The 21,786-nt window shown below is 39.5% G+C and overlaps 1 protein-coding gene across 38 annotated transcripts in view; it reads right to left on the bottom strand.

The window, feature by feature from the left end:
* The window catches only part of OSBPL9 (oxysterol binding protein like 9), a 185,664-nt gene that overhangs the window by 161,380 nt on the left and 2,498 nt on the right, over positions 1 to 21,786 (bottom strand). For 5 of the 38 annotated variants that reach the window (XM_054236222.2, XM_078331725.1, XM_078331728.1 and 2 more), the window contains exons 2-3: positions 15,062 to 15,177; positions 14,174 to 14,488 (exon numbers count right to left, since the gene is read on the bottom strand). The exons of 27 other annotated variants lie outside the window; for them this stretch is intronic. The gene's annotated coding sequence lies outside the window, so the exon portion shown is untranslated. The remainder of the gene's footprint in view (positions 1 to 14,173; positions 14,489 to 15,061; positions 15,178 to 21,786) is intronic. 6 more of the 38 variants (XM_054236224.2, XM_078331737.1, XM_078331733.1 and 3 more) reach the window with 2 other exon arrangements.

Genomic DNA, 21,786 nt, shown 5'->3' with positions numbered 1-21,786 from the left:
TTCTAAGAGACTAAGAGATTGCACTAATAGCCAGTGTTGCACCTTGGACCATCTACTACTGGCACATGAGAGGAAAACCTGACACACAAACTAACCTCCTATGAAGACAGAAATCACAACAGGATGGCTCTAGGGCATGGGACAGATAGGAAAGGGACAGGAGGGAAATTTGCAGGAAGATAGCAATGCTTCATATTTTGATTGGGATATTGGTAACAAGTCTGTAAACAACTGCAAAGACTCATCTAATTATACACTTAAAAGATGTGTTTTTACTGGAAGAAAATTATACATTAGTAAAAGTAAATTTATAAATAGTACTTGCCAAAAATTCTACACAGATACACTAATTACAATTTCAAAATAGAAAATGATAGCAACAATACCCACTCACTCTTGTAGTCTTTTTTTTTTTTAAGGAGGGGTTGTTCTTGCTATGTTGGCCAGGCTGGTCTTGAACTCCTGGCCTCAAGCAATCCTCCGGACTTGACTACCCAAAGTGCTAAGATTACACGCAAGAGCCACTGCACCTAGTCAGATTTTTATTTTTTTGAGACAAAGAGCCACTGCACCTGGTCTTACTCTGTCACCTAGGCTGGAGTGCAGTGGTGCAGTCATAGCTCACTACAGGTACACCCCATCACACACAGCTAATAATCTGTATTTTTTGTAGTGACAGGGTTTCACCATGTTGTGCAGGCTGGTCTCAAACTCCTTAACTGAAGAGATCTGCCTGCCTCAGCCTCTCAAAGTGCTGGGATTACAGGTATGAGCCACCATGCTGGGCCTTTCTTTAAAAAAAAAAAAAACAAAACATTTTTTTAAATACAGACAGGGTCTCACTGTGTTGCTCAGGCTGGTCTTAAACTCCTGGCTTCAAGCAATCCTCCTGCCTTGGTCTCCCAGAGTACTGGGATTACAGATGTAAGCCACCACACCCAGAATGTAGTCTTCTATTTAGGAGAACGCAGACTCCTAAAGCCATCCTGATAGCATTTAATGTACTAGAGAGCCTTCCCTAGTTACTTACTGCCTTGTGACACTCAATAGCCCAAAATTTCATTATGCTCCTGGAAAACTACACCAGCAAAAACTTTGAGGAGTTACAGACTCACAATAATGGAGAAATTTTCTCCATCACTCTTCCTTCAAGTTATCACAGATAACTCTCTCATCCCCTCCCTTCCCTGTCACATTTTGAGCAGCAGAGTTAATGTCTGTTGATTCAATACACAAAAAAAGCATATCAGTAAATAAGGTAACGGTGTTTTGGGGGATCCAAGATCCTGGGAAAAAGGCTGCCTTCCCTTAAAGAAAAGAGACATATATCAGAACAGAGATATATACAAGATCATCTTTAAGAGATATAATCAGCCTGTAGGTCATTATACCAAGTATTTTAGAACTAGAGAAAGAAGGCCAGAACTAATATCAGAGGGCAAGGGTAGAAGGTTTTTTTTACCCAAAGATTAAACCTATTTCATTCTGGTAATAGGTTATGTCTCTAACATAGAGATACTGCATCTTGATATTAATATCTAATGCTACGAAATACCTAATACATATAACTTTGGTCTGCTGCTGCTTATAATTTGGCATCCCAAATAGTTTGCATTCAGAGAATAAATGTACCAGTTAAACAGCCTAAACGCAGAGTCTTCTTAAGTTATACTTCTTGTTATGAATTAATAAATTGGAATACTGGTTTATATAACGGTGAGCACAGGGTACATTTAGTGAATATTACCATGTCGAACACCTGCATAAACTTGAGCTTTTTGTTATCATTTACTGAGCACTTACGTGTCAGACACTGTGCTAGTGCTTTCAATACTATTTTATTTAATTCTCACAATAATCTTACAATATTGGTTCTTCTATCATACCCATTTTATTTATTTATTTGTTTGTTTTTTTTTTTTTTTGAGACAGAGTTTTACTCTTGTTGCCCAGGCTGGACCGCAGTGGCACAATCTCAGTTCACTGCAACCTCTGCCTCCCAGGTTCAAGAGATTCTCCTGCCTCAGCCTCCCGAGTAGCTGGGATTACAGGCATGCAACACCATGCCTGGCTAATTTTGTATTTTTAGTAGAGAATTTTTAAAAATTAATTAATTTATTTATTTTACATGTGCTTCAATTTGTATTGGAATTAAAGTGAATACCAGGGAGTTGCAAAGTAACAAACACAATATGCAGAAAGAAAATTTTAACATCTCTGACTCAGACATTGAACACTTCATTATTTTTTATAAAATTTCAGTAAACCAACACTTAGGGTCTTACATTTCAACATACTTACAGTTTGATATAACTCTTTATTGAGAGTTTTTTAAACAGAGATGGCCTAGCTTTGCTAGCACATACAACTGAGTTGAAACAAACTAGTAGAGGAAACTGAAAGGGAAACTATTGACAGAGAAAGGTAAACTAGTCTTTGGATAGCAAGCAGAAGAGTTGTTTTTGGAATTCAAAATGGGATCAGCGACTACAGATAAAAAATAAGCAAACTAAACAATCTGCAGATTTTTAAACCATAAATTGGAAAAAATAAAAGTCTCAATGTGTCAAGAATAGGAGGAATTACAATTGGTTAATGCTACTGCATTATACCTGAGACTAGATAGAGGTATGAGGAAGTCTTCAAGAAATCCATGATTTTATCACTTTATAAGCAGAAACAAGTACTAAATATTAATGATAATAGTTACATTTGGTTGGGTACTTGCTGTATACCTAGCACAGTGCTCCTCAGCCTCTTAATAGATAAACATGCTAAAGTTCTTTCTATAGGATAAGAAGAAAAGGAAAATTAAGTTAACATCCGGTGAAATTTAACAAAATAAATTATATGAATAATTTGGACCAAAAAATTCTAATAAGATATTCTGCATTAGCAGTGGATGGTGGCAGAGATGAGAAGATATGGGTTATAGTTTTATTTCTTTGTATTGGGTTTTTTACAATTTTTTTTTTTAGTTCTACTGTCTTTGTTTTGCTATTTTCAATTTTTAAAAACAGTAAGGTTTTTTTTTTCAGGAGAATTATAAAAATGTATTAGCCTCTTTTTAACAGAAGAATCTACAACAAAATTTTCCCATAAATTTGTTTCCATAAAGAACTCGAATCATTTAGCCTCAATCTTGTTAGAGTTACTACTTAGATTTTTGTTAGCCTAGATGTTGTTTTCCACAGACATAGAAAGCAATTCTGTTAACAACAAATCATTGGTCCTATTAGATAAAGTGGATGAACATTCCACAACAAAACATTATTCACTCAAAAAAATGCGTTAACATACATTTTTCGTTCAAAAGGGATCTGAACCTTGAAGGTAGCTGAAGAGAGAATTACTCATAAAAGTCCGATTCTTTTATCTACGGGACTTCTTTAGCTCAAAGTTAAAGAAAGTACACGTTTCACTGTTTTGGCTGTCTTTCAGAAAGGTACCATGGCTTCCTGGAATGAAAATAAGCCTGAGGCAGCATCAATCACTGTGGAAATTCCCCTTTCTATCAGAGACTGGACGATGCTGTCCAGCAAGCCATAGCTGATAGTTGGACGATGAACTTTGACAACAGCGATGCTCGAAAGGGCTAGGGGTGGAAACACGATTTTGACCTTCCAGAGTTGGTTACTACCATGTTGAACTTCCATAGTTCTGAAACCAGAGTTGCCCAAGCCAACTAAAGGAATCAGAGTCGCCCAAGCCAACTGAAGGTATTTGACAGTGGACCTGCATCCTGGTCCACTGTCAAAGGAGAACTGTCACCACTCCATGGTTCTAGATTCCAAAGAGCCTACATCATTTGGAACTGACTAATCGGACTAAATTTTGGCAGTTCATATTGAACTGCTAGACAAAGAATGGAATTAATTTCAAGCATTTTCAGAACATTGTAGGTATAGTGGTGGCTGGATTACAGGCGTGAACCACCACATCCAGCCTATTATACTCATTTTATAACTAAGGAATAATGGCTCAGAAAGGTTTGAGTAACTTAACCATGGACCCACAGATCCAAGTGGGAAAAACAGGATTTGAACCCTGTTTTCAAACAGGGTTTGTAATTGATCCAAAGGCACATTTATACCAGTCACTATAAACCTGGTTATGCTTTCCTTAAAGGTTTTTCTGAACCACAAAGGCTGGGTATAAAATCAGTGATCTTTCTGAAATCAGAGGAATATGTCACCCTGTAAAGCCTCTCAGCAGTGCCTCAGAGGGTAGTACCCCTCACTTCTGAACCATCTCTAGTATGTAAATTCCTAGGTCACTAGATTACAAATACATGTCCACGTCCCTTATCCCAAGACCTTTGGATCAGATGCGTTTTGGAAATGACAATTTAATTAATTAATTTATTTATTTAATTTTTTTTTTGAGACGGAGTTTTGCTCTTGTTTACCCAGGCTGGAGTGCAATGGCGCGATCTCGGCTCACCGCAACGTCTGCCTCCTGAGGTTCAGGCAATTCTCCTGCCTCAGCCTCCTGAGTAGCTGGAATTACAGGCATGCGCCACCATGCCCAGCTAATTTTTTTTTTGTATTTTTAGTAGAGACGGGGTTTCACCATGTTGACCAGGATGGTCTCAATCTCTTGACCTCGTGATCCATCCGCCTCAGCCTCCCAAAGTGCTGGGATTACAGGCATGAGCCACTGTGCCCAGACTTTATGATTTTAGAAAGGTAACACAATTTGGGCTGGGCATGGTGGCTCATACCTGGAATCCTGGCACTTTGGGAGGCCAAGGCAGGAGGTTTACTTGGGCTCACAAGTTCAAGACCATTTTTGCCTGCGCAACATGGCAAAACTCCATCTTTACAAAAGATACAAAAATGAGCCTGGTGTGACAGTGTGTGCCTGTAGTCCCAGCTACTCAGGAGGCTGAGGTGGGAGGATAGTTTGAGCCTAGGAGGCAAGAGGTTGCAGTGAGCTGAATTATGCCACTGCACTCCAGCCTGGGTGATGGAGGCAGGCTTTGTCTTAAAGAAAAAAAAAAAGAATGAAGTGGCATCCAGACAAGGTAGAACATGCCTAGATTCCTAGTTACTGGGGAGGGTGAGGTGGGAGGATCACTTGAGCCTGAGGCTACAGTGAACCATGATCATGCCATTAAACTCCAGCCTGGGCAACAGAGCAAGACCTTGTTCAAAAGGAAAAGAAAAGAAAAGAGAGAGAGAGAGACAGAGGGAGGGAGGGAGGAAAGAAAGAAGAAAACAATTTTAGAAAGGATATATATATATAGAGAGAGAGTACATAAACTGTGTCACCTGCAGTGAGGTCTAGGATAGTCAAGGATATTAATTTCACAACCAAGCATATTAATATATATACATTACAATATACAAATATTTATACTAAGTATGATAAATATTATAAATAGCCACATATCAGTTCAAGACAGGCTATACTTCCAAATGAGTTTATCATAAATTTATGGGAAGAAAATATTTTTAATTCAGAGCTTTAGGGATTCAAAATTTCAGGCAAAGGATTGTAGATTATGGACTTTGATCTAGTGGCCTATTACATTGTCAAGTCTCGGGTCTTTCACTGCTTTTAAAAAAGGACATTTTATCTTCAAGTCAGAATTTCAGGCCAAGATATCAGTGAAGAGAACCACTTTAATGGGGTTCAATTAAGTACAGTCACGATGACTTCGGGTTTTTGCATCCTTCATAACGTTATATATTAAATACTAATAGTAGCCCAAGTTCTATTCAGAGGGGCTTCAGACACAAGAATAACTCTGAAAAGCTGTCCTTTGGTTGGGGAGACCTGTATCTGTAAAGGTAATCTACATTACTGGAATAACAGCAAGGCGCAAACACCTTTTTCTGAGACCTCCTTACCTGCCTTATTTAACCTAAGAAGATTACCTCACAGGAAAATGAGACTAAAGTTCTGACATTTTTTTAATAGAGATGGGGGTTTAATCTATGTTGCCCAGGCTGGACTCAAACTTCTGGGCTCAAGGGATCTTCCCAACTCAGCCTCTCTAGTGGCTGGGACTACAGGCATGAGCCACCACACTCTGCTCTTGACACACTTTTCAAGGTCTGACAGAGAAACTTTTCCCACAGATAAAATGAACTACTGAGAGATCACAAGATCCTGCACAAGACAGCCCAGCCCTTGCTGGCAACATGATATGGTTTGGCTGTGTCTTTACCAAAGTCTCATCTTGAATTGTAGGTCCCGTAATTCCCTTATGTTGTAGGAAGGACCCAGTGGAAGATAATTGAATCGTGGGGGCAGTTTCCCCAATACTGTTCTCATGGTAGTAAAATAAACTCTCATGAGATCTGATGGTTTTATAAGGGGTTTCCCTCTTCCCTTGGTTCTCATTCTCTCTTTGCCTGCCCCGTGTAAGACATGCCTTTCGCCTTCCGCCATGATTGTGAGGCCACCCCAGTCACGTGGAACTGAGAGTCCATTAACCCTTTTCTTTATAAATTACCCAGTCTCAGGCAGGGCGTGGTAGCTCAAGCTTGTAATCCCAGCACTTTGGGAGGCCAAGGCGGGTGGATCACGAGGTCAAGATACCGAGACCATCCTGGTCAACATGGTGAAACCCCGTCTCTACTAGAGATACAAAAAATTAGCTGGGCATGGTGGCACGTGCCTGTAATCCCAGCTACTTGGGAGGCTGAGGCAGGAGAATTGCCTGAACCCAGGAGGCGGAGGTTGCGGTGAGCCGAGATCGCGCCATTGCACTTCAGCCTGGGTAACAAGAGCGAAACTCCGTCTCAAAAAAAAAAATTAGCTATGCATGGTGGAGTGTGCCTGTGGTCCCAGCTACTTCGAGGCTGAGGCAGGAAGATCACCTGAGGCAGGAACATAGCTTGAGCTCTACAGGTCAAGGCTACAGTAAGTCCAGCTACTTGGGAGACAGGCAGGACCTGGGAGGTGGAGACTGCAGTGAGCCAAGATCCAGCCTAAGGGACAGAGAGGCTCCATCTCAAAAAAAATTAAAAAAGAAGTATTTTTTTAAAGGCAATTTAAAAACTAATTTTTTTAATCAAGTCTAACTTTACTTCAAAATTTATGGGTTTTCAAAAAGAAATTAAGGCAGAAGAGTTTAAATGACTTGTATTTTAAATAGTCACAGAGGATGTTGCCTATAAAAAATGTAAACTTACTCTCTTTCCAGGTAACTAAAATTCCAAGGTAGACACTATCTGCTTGGGGAATTTGCCACTGCTTTTCTACATTTATGCCACGTAAATATAAAAAACCCATCACTCACAAATTCTGAGACTTTAGTATCTGCTCCCTGCCACTTCTCCCCCCAAAGTAGGCTTTCTGTTGAGATAAGAGGAAGAGTCCTTACTTAATCATAGCATTACAATAGATCACTGAAGTTTAGAAAGTCCAGTGCAGAAAGAAGTTTAATTGTGATAACGATGTACATTATTTATCACCAGCCAGCAAACTAGTGGTAACAGGTTTATCATCATTCTAATCACTACTAATCCAGTATATCTCAGAAAGAACATTCTATTTGAGTTAGACCTTGATCACACATATAGAAACTATTATGTGATCCTCTTAAATTTCAATGTCTTCACTGTCCAAAGGAAATAATACCAACTACTTCACAATACTGTTTGTGAGATTATAACAGAGCTGAAAATTTCTTCTTGCCTAATGATGTTGTAGCTGTTTTAATGCTGTAGTGCAATGCATTACTCATGTTGGTGGCAGTGCTATTGTAAACAAACCTAGTGCGCTGCCAGACGTATAGCACATACAATTATGTATAGTACATAATACTTGATAATGATAATAACTACATTACTCGTTTATATATTTACTATACTGTATCTTTATTGTTATTTTAGGGTATATGCCTTCTATTTTTATATATACTTATAAGTTAACTGTAAAACAGCCTCAGGCAGGTCCTTAGGTAGGGATTCCAAAAGAAAGCATTGTTACCATAGGAGATTACAGCTCCATGTTGAGTTACTGCCTACCTTCCAGTGGGACAAGATATACAGGTGGAAGACAGTGATATTGATGATTCTGACCCTATGTAGACCTCTGCTATGTGTTTGTATCTTACTTTTTGAAGCCACCTTTGCAAAAATTCTATCAGTGAGAAAATTATGGCAGTGGGGAAGATCTGATCTGGCCAATGCCCTCTTGCTTTAGCTTTCACGCTGCAATTATTTCTAGGCTTAAGCCAAGCTAACTTTGGGAGACATTTAAAATTTAAAGGATAACAATTCTTCCCCAAAACTCAACTGCCTTCGTAAAGCCAATGAGAGACCACCAGTCTAGGAGATTAGAGGAGCCTGAATTCTGCTAATATATAGACGTAAAAGATTGTCAGTCATTATTCTGGAGGTCACAATTACTTCTGCAAACAACATCACTACTGTAGAACCTAAGTTTGGTGGGGTTTTTTTTCTCTTTGAGACAGGGTCTTACTCAGTCGCCCAGGCTGGAATGCAGTGGCATGATCATAGCTCACTGTAGCCTCAACCTGCCAGGCTCAAGCGATCTTCCTGCCTCAGCCTCGAAGTAGCTGGGACCACAGGCACACTCCACCATTTTAAACTTTTTTGTAGAGATGGGCTCTCACTTGTTGCCCAGATGGTCTCAAACTCCTGAGCTCAATGATCCTCCTGCTGCTACCTACCAAAGCAATGGGATTACAGGCATGCACCACCATGCCCAGCCAGAGTGGCCTTTTTGAGATACCTTTTCAAGTATTTTGCAAGTCTGACAACTGATGGCTCCACATGGACTTGCCAGCCGCTCCTGTGGCCCCACCTAGAAGCAATTCAGCCCAATAAGCCAGCTCCAACCCAACCAATCAGCACTCCCCATACCCTAGGCCCATGCTCACCAAACTGTCTTTGAAAAACTGCTAACCTCAGAGTGAGGCTGACCTCGTGTCAATTAAATGTTCTTTATTGTAATGCCATGGTCTCCCTGAATTGATTTTGTTTGCACAGTGGGCAGAAAGAACCTGTTGGGCAGTTGTATTCTTTTTTTTAACAAAAAATAGATTAAAATGAAACAAAATAAGAAAAGTTATAAACACAAGAGTATATAGAATAAGGATATAAAGAAAATACTTTTGTATAGCTATTCAATGGGTTTGTGTTTTAAACCCAAATGTGAATACAAGAGTCAAAAAGTTAAAAAAAAATAAGTTTATTGAGTAAAGCACTACAGTAAGCTAAGGTTAATTTATTGAAGAAAGAAAAAAATATTTTGTTTAGTGTTACCTAAATGTACAGTGTTATAAAGTCTATGGTAGTGCACAGTAATGTCCCCAGGCTTCACATTCACTCACCACTCACTCACTGACTCATGTAGAGCAACTTCCAGTGCTGCAAGCTCCATTCATGGTAAGTGCTCTATACAGGTGTACAAATTTTAATTGTTTATACCATAGTTTTATTGTATCTTTTCTATGATTAGATACATTCAGATACATAAATATTTACCATTATATTACAATTACCTGAAGTATTCAGTAGAGTAATATTGTAGTACAGAAAATGACTACCCCAGAAAATATGGCACTTGGGCATGATGAGTGCTTTTGAAAATTGAAAGACCTCAGAAATAAATCTTAGGATCAAGGTCCCTCTAATCTTGTCTTGTTTCTCCCTGACCCAGTGCTGGGAGGGACTCTGGCATTTCCTTATCTTATCAAAAAAGCATTTTACCAAAAGAAACACAATTGTCTTCTATCCCCTTTCTGAAATCTCATTAGCTATCACAGAAAAGAAGATTGAGAAATACAACTAAACCTGGATGGACTTTTCAGTCTCCCTGGTCTATTCATTCTCCCCAGTAATCATTTAGCGCCCATTAAAAGAATTGTCTACACTCCCCATCTCCTCCCTCCCCTGTGAAAAGGGGTATATATACTACTATACTCCATTAGGAGACGGAGGTAATCACTCCATAACTTCCCCTCCCCCATGCACATTGATGAATTTTTTTGAGACAGAATCTGGCTCTGTCACCCAGGCTGGAGTACAGTGGTACAGTCTCAACTCACTGCAACCTCCACCTCCCAGTTTCAAGCAATTCTCCTGCCTCAGCCTCCCGAGTAGCTGGGACTACAGGTGCATACCACCATACCGGGCTAATTTTTGTGTTTTTAGTAGAGACAGGGTTTCGTCATGTTGGCCAGGCTAGTCTGGAACTCCTGATCTCAGGTGATCCACCCACCTCAGCCTCCCAAAGTGCTAGGATTGCAGGTGTAAGCCACCGTGCCCAGCCATATTAGTAAATTTGTATGCCTTTTCTCCTATTACTCTGCCTTTTGTCAGAAGCTTTTCAGCAAACCTCCAAAGGTCAAAGAAGAAGTTTTCCCTTTGGCCCACCCATACCGTTTCACACTGTACAGGGCTGTAGCTTACCACACAGACTAGGTTTCTGACTAGGTATGTAGTAAACAATATCATCTAAGTTTTTGTAAGCACACTTTATGACATTCACACAATGACAAAATCACCTAACAAATTTCTCAGAAGGTATCGCCCCACACTCCTGCCCCACTGTTAAGCAACCCATGACTATATTTACTGAAAAGCCACTAAGTGTCAGGCACTGCTCTAGATGCTAGAGATAAAATGAAGACAAAGTCTCTGTGGCAATGGAACTTATATTCTATTAATACAAGACAGAAACAGACAATAGGCAAGAAAAACAAAGTAATTAAAGCAGGTAACAATAAATGCCATGAAAAATCAAACGAAATCATTACGATAGTGACTGAGGGTGAGAGGCCTACTTTAGATGGTTTGTTATAGAAAGGCTTCTCTGAGCAGTGACATATGAATGAAAACCTGTATAAGTAATCAACCACACTAGACCTGGGATACCATCAGTCCAAGAAGACAGAAAACATGCAGAGGCCCTGAGGCAAGAACAAGTTTGAAGAACTTCCAAGGAACAGAAGAAAAGCTAAAGTGGATAGAGAGTGGCAAGTGAAGGCTGGGCTCGGTGGCTCACACCTGTAATCCCAGCACTTTGGGAGGCAGAAGCGGGTGGATCACCTGAGGTCAGGAGTTCAAGACCAGCCTAGCCAACATGGTAAAACACCATCTCTACTAAAAATACAAAAATTAGCCAGGCGTGGTGGTGTGCACCTGTAATCCCAGTTACCCAGGAGGGTGAGGCAGGAGAATCACTGGAACCCAGGAGGCAGACTACAAAGTCATAGTAAAGTCATAGTAAAAAAATTTGGACCCTTCCTTCCTTCCTTCTTTCCTTCCTTCCTTCACTCACTGCAACCTTCGCCTCCCAGGTTCAAGCAATTCTCCCACCTCAGCCTCCCAAGGTATTGAAATTACAGGCATGAGCCACTGCACCAGGCCAGTGTTAGGAATATTAGTCTCCCAAAGCCAGATGACTAAAATCTTATTAAGTAAAGATGAAGGAAAAATGTTATATTTCACTCATGTGCCTCTTGAAGAAATACAATACAAAATGGTACAATAAATTACACAGAAAAATCTTAAAATGCTTTTAGGTTGTAGAGTATCATGTATAAAATGATACTATTTATGTAAAGTATACAGATGTGTATTTGTGCATAAAGAGTTGTTAGGAAAGCTATTCTTCAAAACACAGATGAGTAGGATTTCAGGTGGGACTTTTCTTCCTTCTACTGTATAGACCTTCCACTATAGTTTGAGTCTTTTACAAATTTATAATACTGCAACAGTCCTTTCTTAAGAAAAAATAGACCTTCATTAGCACAGTAGTGGAAAAATAATTAAGAATACATTGTCACCTCTTCAAGAACAGTAAAATGAGTTTTAAAGCTGTAAAACATTAATCAGTGTCATCAAGTGCTGTAGAGACAGCGCTAAGATTAAGAGCAAAAAAAACACCCATTGAGTTTAGCAACAAAGCTATCACTGGGGACCTCTGCTGGAATTTTCAGTGAAATGTGGAGGTAAAAAACAGTGCTGTCGAGTAAATGCAAGATGGACTAATAGAGAAAGGGATTTCAACAGACATATGTAATATTGAGGAAGACAGGTTAGGATGATATTTCTAGGAAGACACAGAAATAGGAGAGACATTTTTCAATGTAGGAGAGATGAACATGTTAAATCATTAATGAAAAAGTCAGTCCATCCTAAAATTCCTATGTAAATTCAAAGGACCCAGAATAGTCAAAATCATGAAGTTAGAGGATTTGCTGGGCACGGTGGCTCATGCCTGTAATCCCAGGACTTTGGGAGGCCGAGGTGGGTGGATCACGAGGTCAAGAGATCGAGACCATCCTGGCCAACATGGTGAAACACTGTCTCTACTAAAAGAAAAATACAAAAATTAGCAGGGCATGGTGGCACATGCCTGTGGTCCCAGCTACTCGGGAGGCTGAGGCAGAAGAATCGCTTGAACCCAGGAGGCGGAGGTTGCAGTGAGCCGAGATTGCGCCACTGTACTCCAGCCTGACGACAGAGCAAGACTCCATCTCAAAAAAAAAAAAAAAAGAAAGAGGATTTACATTTCCCAATTTCTGAACTTACTACAAAGCTACAGTAATTGAGACAGTACAGTACTGGCATTAAGTACAGACAAATATGTCAATGGAATAGAACTAACAGTCCAAATATAAATCTTCACATTTATGGTTAGTTAACTGTCAACAACAATGCCAAAACAATGGAGAAAGAAGTCTTTCCAATAAACGGTGCTGGGATAACTGGATATCCACATGCAAAAGAATAAAGGTAAACCCTTACCTCGCCATATTAAAAAAACTAGCCACGTGCAGCAGCTCACACATCTAATACCAGAACTTTGGGAGGATGAGACAGAAGGATCATTTCAGGAGTTGGAGAACAGTGTAGGCAACATGCAAGACCCCATCCTCTACAAATAAAAAAATTAGCTCACATAGTGACACAAGCCTGTAGTACCAACTATTCAGGAGGCTGAGGTGGGAGGATCACTTGCCCTGGGAGGTTGAGGCTGCTATAAGCCATGATGGTGCCAGGCTGGGTGACAGAGAAAGATGTTGCCTCAAAACAGACAGACAAACAAACAAACAAAAAAAAACCACCAACAACAAAAATGGATCAGGATCTACATATTATAGCTAAAATATAAAACTCTTAGAAGTAAACATAGATATGAAACTTTGTGACTTTAGATTAAGCAATGATTTCTCAGCTATGACACCAAAAGCATAAACAACAAAACAACTGAAAAATTGACATCATCAAAATTTAAAAATTAAACATGGCCAGGTGTCATGGCTCACACTTGTAATCCCAGCACTTTGGGAGGCCAAAGCAGGAGTATCACTTGAGTCCAGGAGTTCAAGACCAGCCTGAGCAACACAGTGGGACCCTATATCCACAACAAAAAAAATACAAAAATTGGCTGGTGTGGTGGCACATGAATGTAGTCCCAACTATTCAAGAGGCTGAGGCAGGAAGATTCCTTAAGCCTGGGAGGTCAAGGCTGTAGTGAGCTGTGGTAACATACTGTACTCCAGCCTGCATGACAGAGTGAGATGTGGTCTTAGGGAAAAAAAAGAAAAAAAGCAACAGGCTATCTAAAAATGTCTGTATAAAATGGTTACAATTGTTAGTCATATTGCATAATAGTAATATTCTCAAGTAACAAAAATCTGTAGTGAGGAAGTGAAATAGAGAGAAGAGAAAGCAGATAGAGGAGAAAATCTATAGACTGAGATCCCCGAAAAGTTTGTGAGCAAATGGAATCCAGAACACAAGATTACCTCTTCCACTATGATAGGGAAAGGTAACAGCAAGGATGGAGGAAAATAAATATATTAAAATAGGTGAGAAGGAGTTAAGAGTGTTCCCACCAAACGGACTATCGTCTCTGGTAAGCATGGCATCTCCTATGAGTGATGGATGAAAAAAGAGGATTGAGACACTGAAGAGAGGGCTGCCAGAGCAACAGATCACATTTTTATCCAATATATTTTCACCCAGCTGTGCCATAACAGTACTGTTAAAATAAAATACAAGAAATAAGTAGACAATCTTATCATGGGACCTCAATGGAACAAAACTCCAAGAAATGGAGAATCAACATTTATAATAATTATAACATTGTCACGAGTAGAAAAAAATTATGAATATCTGGAAACACTTTCCTTGAATATAATTCCATTTATATGATCCCATGTAACATGTAAATTTACCTTCTGCAAGTAAATTCCATTTTTCAAATAATCCTGGGCTGGGCACAGTGGCTCACAGTTATAATCAAAGCACTCTGGGAGTCTGAGGCGAGTGGATAGCTTGAGCTCTGGAGTTCAAGACCAGCCTGGCCAACATGGTGAAACCCCATCTCTACCAAAAATATGAAAAGTTATCCAGGTGTGGTGGTGCATGCCTATGGTCCCAGTTACTCTAGAGGCTGAGGTGAGGTGGGAGGATCTTGAATCTGGGAGGCAGAGGTTGCAGTGAGCCAGAATCACACCACCGCACTCCAGCCTGGGTGACAGACCAAGACGCTGTAACAAAAAAAAAAAGAAGAAGAAGATAATCCTTTACAATTAAATAAATGAGAAGGAAAACAATTGATTTGGGTGGCCATTTCTTTGACTGTATTTCTCTATAAACAGTAAAAGAAATTCAATCCTTAATCTAAATAACCTGTACACTATTCTAGTTTTTAATTGTGATCACTTACTTGAAAATCTAATCCTTCCAACTGGCAGGGTCTAGATTAGTTAAAAATAAATTTAATTTAATTTTAAAAAGAAAATCTAATCATACAATTGCCACATTTGGAGTGGCATATTTAAGAACAACTCTGCATCTTTCTACAACTTAATACCATTAAGAAAACTGCTTGCAACAGAAGCAAGAATTGACTGCTTGTCTGATAAAACACAGGAAGCAAAAGATCACACACAGTTCCACAAGCTCTGGATGACTTAACAAAAAACCTCTGTTGTTAACATAAACTCAATCAGGTTTTACATAAACTGTGGAAACATACATATTTGCTATTAGTATATTCTGTAAAAACCTACAAGGCTGTGTAAACAAGAATTCCAAACAGCCTTCTGCATCTCACTCACCTATAAGTCTAGTTTGAAGAGCCATTCATAATCTATTCAGTAGGAGAATAATAGCTTCATTGTAGGACTTGAAGATTATAATGTTCAGTACTGCCACCAAGGAGTTTACAAGCTTGCTATACAAATAAAGAATGTACCAGAGATATGGTTAGTTAATTGTAGCAGATGTAAAATTATTAATGCCCAAAAGACTTATATGAGCAAGGCTCAGGAGTTTTGGAAAAGGGAAAAATCAAGACTGCCTAAAGTATTAAAGGAAAGTAAAAGACATAAAATTTCCAAATAATTCTTCCCATTGATACTACTTACTGTCTTAGGGAGTTTCTTTATGTCTTTTCAGGGCATTTAGATTTGTTTTTAATTTTATTTATTTATTTATTTTGAGACAGAGTCTTGCTCTGTTGCTGAGGCTGAAGTGCAGTGGCGTGATCACTGCAACCTCTGCCTTCTGGGTTCACGCGATTCTCTTTCCTCAGCCTCCTAAGTAGCTGGGATTACAGAGGTGCACCACCACGACTGGCTAATTTTTTTATTTTTGGTAGAGATGGGGTTTCACCATGTTGGTCAGGCTTGTCTCAAACTCCTTGCCTCAAGTGATCTGTCCACCTCAGCCTCCCAAAGTGCTGGGGGATTACAGGCATGAGCCACCATGTCCGCCCCATTTAGATTTAGATACAATTTTTCTTTTGTTCCTTACATAATTCTAAAGTTACTCTATTAGATTTCGACTACTAAAATGTACCATGTAGCCCGCTGCAGTGGCTCATGCCTATAATCCCAGCACTTTGGGAGGCTGAGGCAGGTAGATCACCTGAGGTCAGGAGTTCAAGACCAGCCTGGCCAATGGTGAAACCCTGTCTCTACTAAAAATACAAAAATTAACCAGGCGTGGTGGTAGGCACCTGCAATCCCAGCTACTCGGGAGGCTGAGGCAGAATTGCTTGAACCCAGGAGGCAGAGGCTGCAGTGAGTGGAGATTGCACCACTGCACTCCAGCCTGGGTGGCAGAGCAAGACACTGTTAAAAAAAAAATCATATTTTTTTTATGATTTTTTTAATAGGCACAATAAAAATCATATTTGATATATTCCAGAATGGTTTACTTAGAAAAGAATAAATTTGCTTTTAAATATTTGATGGGAGTGGTGCTGATATCTTTCTAGGAGAGTCTGAGACTACTTCTTTTACATATTTGCAAGAGAAATATATACAGTTAAAGCTATTCAAAAATCTAAAATCCAAGAATTAGATGGTTGATTTTTTTATCATCTACTAAACATCGCTAAAGACTGCCAAATAACACTTAAATGTGTTTTGACTAGCAGTGGTTTTAAAATGCAAAGTCACTGTAAGTCTCTTCCAGACAGTGTGTAACAGCAAAGAACATATGATTTCTCTAATGACTCCTTTTACAAAGAATATCTTGAGTAGCCCAAGTAACTTACTAATTCAGTTTCTAACCTTCTCTCCAAAAGCAACACAAATCAAGAAAGAGGGTTAAACACTTGTGGGTAATGACTAAACAAATCATATTTAGCTATTCCTTTTTCCAGTTCCCAGTGTCATTGTCCTAAATCTTTACTATATTCCTTGTGTACTGACTGTATCCTCGTTTTTAACATGGACCTTGCTTCCCATCCCTGTAACATTTAAGCATATTCCTATTTGAGAAACTGTCCCCTCCATTCCACATTCCATAACCTCTTTGTTCCTTCTACCATAAAACATCTTGAATAATCCCCATTCACCTCATATTCTTCCTTCCTCCTATTTACTCTTCAAGCCACTCCAACCTGCATTCCATACCTACCACTCCATGGAAACTGCTCTCCCTAAGAACATCAATGATATCCAAGTTGATAATTCCAATGAATATGCTTTAGACCTCATCTATTTAATCCTTTCAGCAGTACTCAAGCCAACTTACTGCTTCCACCTTGCCATCCATGACTAGCAAGGTAGAAATAGTAAATTTTTCTGGTTTTTCTTACATCTCTGGAATCCCTTTTCACTCTCCTGTGCAGGCTTTCTTCCTCTGCCAATCCCTTAAATTGTGATTGTGGTGGTTTAAAATCTGTCCACAAATTATTTTCAAAAGGTAAAGCCTAATTCCTCTCCTCATGCCTGAAATTTCCAACCCCAGGAGCATGAGTGGAACTTAATGGCTTGTTTCTAATGAACAGAACAAGGCAGAAGTGGTCTCTGAATAGATCATAAAGGGCATTGAGGCTTCCTCTTTGCTCCCCCTTGGATCACTCCTAGGTAAAGCCAGCTGCTCTGTCATGATGACACTTATGCAGCTCAATGGAAAGGCTACCTGGTGAGGTACTGAGGCCACCTTCCAGCAGCCAGCAAGGAAGTGAGGCTTTCTGACAACAGCCATGTGAGTCATCGTGAAAGCTGATCCTCTAGCTCCAGTAAAGCCTTTCAGATGACTGCAGCACTGGTTAATATATTGACTACAATTTCATAAGAGACCCTGAGCCAGAACTCAAAGTTCTGACCCACAGAAACTATAAGGTAACAAACTGCTGTTTTAAGTTGCTATGTTTTGGAGTAATCAGTCATAACGCAATAGATAACTAAATCCAGTGGTACTTTCCAGAGTCCTATCCAAAGATCTCTATTCTACTCACCCTTTCAACTCTCCATATAAGAAAAACTGAAATACTATTTGAAATAATATTTATCAGCAGCCCAGATTAATTTTTTTAATTTGACTGATAAGAGGATATGCAGCCCAGATTTTCGGCCTAAGCTCCAGACTTAATGCATCTTTATGTCAACTTCAACGTGCCCAAAGCAACCACTTTTCTCCCCCAACCTGTTCTATTTTCCTATCATTCATCCAGCTCAAGCTGAAAACCTCGATGTCTTCAGACTCTTCCCCTTTCACTCACATCCAATCACTACATCCCATCAAAAGCCACCTCCTGATTACTTCTCTGCAATCATATTCTTTAAAAAACAACACATTTTGGGCAGGGCGCGGTGGCTCAAGCCTGTAATCCCAGCACTTTGGGAGGCTGAGGCAGGTGGATCACGAGGTCAAGGGGTCAAGACCATCCTGGTCAACATGGTGAAACCCCGTCTCTATTAAAAATACAAAAAATTAGCTGGGCATGGTGGCACGTGCTTGTAATCCCAGCTACTCAGGAGGCTGAGGCAGGAGAATTGCCTGAACCCAGGAGGCAGAGGTTGCAGTGAGCCGAGATCGCGCCATTGCACTCCAGTCTGGGTAACAAGAGTGAAACTCCGTCTCAAAAAAAAAAAAACAACACATTTCACCTGAATCTACTGATCAATGTTAACTCATAGAGAGACAAGCTGAAATGTGCCTCTTAATTTAATAGGTTCCACCTATTAAGTATTCTTGCCCAAAAGATAAAAATAATAAATTTGATTAAGCTTTCAGCTCAAATTATCAATTTATATAGGAAATACAGAGGAAAAAGGAGTATGTTTAAATACCAAAATGATGCTTCCAACAAAATCCAAAATGTGGAAAACTGTACAGTATAAATGACCTGGTGTCTTAGACAAATAAATGGCCAAGAAAAAAAGAGGGAGAACTAGAGATTAAAAGAGACTTTATAAGCAGATCTTGTTTGGAATTCTAACCCAAACAAATGGTATGGAAGAAATGTTTGTGACATTCTAGGAAACTGAGCAGACTGGATATTTGATATTAATAAATACTACTATTTAGCTATAATAAAAGTATTTTGATAACATTTTTTAAAAGAGAGGAACTCTAACTTTTTTTTTTTTTTTTTTTTTGAGATGGAGTCTTGCTCTGTTACCCAGGCTGAAGCACAATCTCGGCTCATTGCAACCACTACCTCCTGGTTTAAGTAATTCTCCTTGAACTGGAGAGGCTGAATTCTCAGCCTCCTGAGTAGCTGGGATTACTGACACCTGCCACTGCCCCTGGCTAATTTTTGTATTTTTAGCAGAGACCATGTTGGCCAGGCTGGTCTTGAATTCCCGACCTCAGGTAATCCCCTGTCTTCCACTTCCCAAAGTGCTTGGATTATAGGTGTGAGCCACCGTGCCTGGCCACATACTGAAATATTCACAAAGAAATAATATAGTGTCTGGGATCTGCTCTAAAAATAATTCAGTAGAGGAGGAAGGAGTTAATAGGAGAACTAATAAAACAAGATGTTGATATGTTGATATTTGTACAAGCTGGATGAAATGAATTCATTTTACTGTCCTCTTTACTTTTATGAATAGTAAAAATTTTCTATAATAGGCTGGACACGTGGCTCATGCCTATAATCCCAACATTCTGGGAGGCTGGGGCAGGTGGACTGCTAGAGCCCAGAAGTTCAAGACCAGCTTGGCAACATGGTGAAACCCCATCTCTACCAAAAATACAAAATTAGCCAGTCTTATACTTCAGTTTCAAAATAAATAAATAAACAAAATAGATTTAAAATTTTTTTTAATTTCTATAATAAAAGTTTTTTCAATAATAAAAGTTTTTACAACACTGAAATAGTTCTCCACTGCCCTGAGGATAAAGTTCAAATTCCTTAACATGGTTTGCCAAGAAAGCCTTTCATTATCTGTCCCCTGCTTAGCTCTCCAGTTCATCTCTCACTAGTACCTACCTCACAGCCCAACCTTCAGGACTGACAAGCTGCTTACTCTTGTCTCCTCCAAAAAACTTGTATTCCCTTTGTCTCAAGCACTTCTCCCTCTCTGCTCACACGGTTAATCTCTACCCATCATTCAAGTCATAACAAGCCTACTTCTTCAAGAAAAGCTTTCCTAACCCTCCAACAACTTAGTCAAGTAGCCCACCTATGTATCCCCCTGTGCTTCCCCTATCATGGCTCTTATCCGTTATGTCCCCCAACATATTACAGGCACCATGAGAGCATGAACAATTTCCATCTTATTTGCCACTTTAACCCCATTTCCTAACAGTGCCAGGCACACAGTAGGTACTCAGTAACCTTTGATAAATTAACAAAAGGCACAAATTCCACTAACTTTCTAACCTTCCAAATCCTCATAGATCTCTATCTCCCCCAATTTTCCTTCCTTTCACATCTTCTTTGGTGATCATCTGCCACACAGACAATTGGTTGTTCACATAGTATTCCCAAATTTATATCCTTAACTCTCCCTGGCCATTCTGTCTAATAAAAATTCAACTAATAAATTCTGTGCTATATTCCAACAGATCATCTCCAGGCCTGACCTCATGGCTCCAAATACCTTCTGGACATAATCTCCTGTTACCGCTCACACACACCTTAATACTAGAGCTGCTCAGAAATTCTCTATATTCTCTTAATGCACCTTGTGTTCTCAAGCTTCCCAGTCTATGCATATCCTTTCCCATTACCTGAAATGCCCTTCTTCTCTTCTACCTTTATTCTTTTAGTCTCAGCCCAAATATCTCTCTGGCCTTTTCGAGGCAATGTTCCCACAGCACTCTGTTCTTTTTTTCTATTGCAGAATTTGGCATATTGTTTTGAAATGATGTTTAAGTATCTGCTCTGCTAGACTGTGAGTTCCTACACAGGAGAATTATCTCCCCTTCATGCTTGCCCTCCTATTATATAAAGTACAATGCCTGTTATAGTGAGCCTTATATAAATGCTTGCTGGATGAATTATGGTACATTAGATTTCTAATAAATAAGAGAAAGAGCTAGAGCTGAAAAGCCTGCCTAATCTACTTTCCTAAAGGAAATAATCAGTTTCCCTGTTCCTGTATTGGGCAGAATAAAAATATAACACGCTCTTTTTAAAAAACTAGATTCACAGATTACTAAAAAGAAATTATGGAACAAAAGAAAAGAATAAAAACCATTCCATCCCCTGAGTCCAAGTCTGGAGAGAACACAGACTGAAGTGAGGCTTGGGTTAATCTATTCTGTCCACAACAATCCCAACGATCCTAACCCAATCCTGAGATTATCTCAGTAACAATGCTCAGTAAGGCCAACTCTAAAGCAAGGCCACTCTAGTCAGGGTTCTCAGGACCACCCTAGAATACATTTACAACCACAGACACAGACAACAGGCCAAGTGATTTTGGAAACAAGAGATAAAGTTATGCTATTTATTGCCTTGCTTGGAAGGCTATACAACTAATTCAGATATCCTTCTTGGAAGATGTAGCTCCAAATTATTCCACATGCAAATCATTAACATGTACCTTCAAATCCTTCAGAATCCGAATGGACTGAAATAATGTCACATGTGTAGAATTCATTGCCAATACCCAATGTGGCTCCTACTTTCCTTTTTTTTTTTTTGAGGCAGAGTTTCACTCTTGTTACCCAGGCCGGAGTGCAATGGCACGATCTCGGCTCACCGCAACCTCCGCCTCCTGGGATCAGGCAATTCTCCTGCCTCAGCCTCCCGAGTAGCTGGGATTACAGGCACACGCCACCATGCCCAGCTAAGTTTTTGTATTTTTAGTAGAGATGGAGTTTCACCATGTTGACCAGGATGGTCTCGATCTCTCGACCTCGTGATCCACCTACTTTCCCTTTTAAGTAAATACCTATCTTTTTCCCACCTTTACTGAACCTTCTCTAATTTGAGACTGGGTATCATTTTACTTTCACAAGATGGTATAACAATTGTCTGCTGTTTCTCTGTAAGCAAATACTTTAATACCAAAGAACTAGAAGAGAAAAAAAATCTTCTGAATAGCCATTAGTGAGAAATATGGCACTTCCTTCTGCTGGCAAGGAT

This window comes from Callithrix jacchus, chromosome 7 (assembly GCF_049354715.1).
Source record: "Callithrix jacchus isolate 240 chromosome 7, calJac240_pri, whole genome shotgun sequence".
Lineage (NCBI taxonomy): Eukaryota > Metazoa > Chordata > Mammalia > Primates > Cebidae > Callithrix > Callithrix jacchus.
Note: the sequence above shows the minus strand (reverse complement) of the source record. Positions and strands in the feature narration are given on the sequence as shown.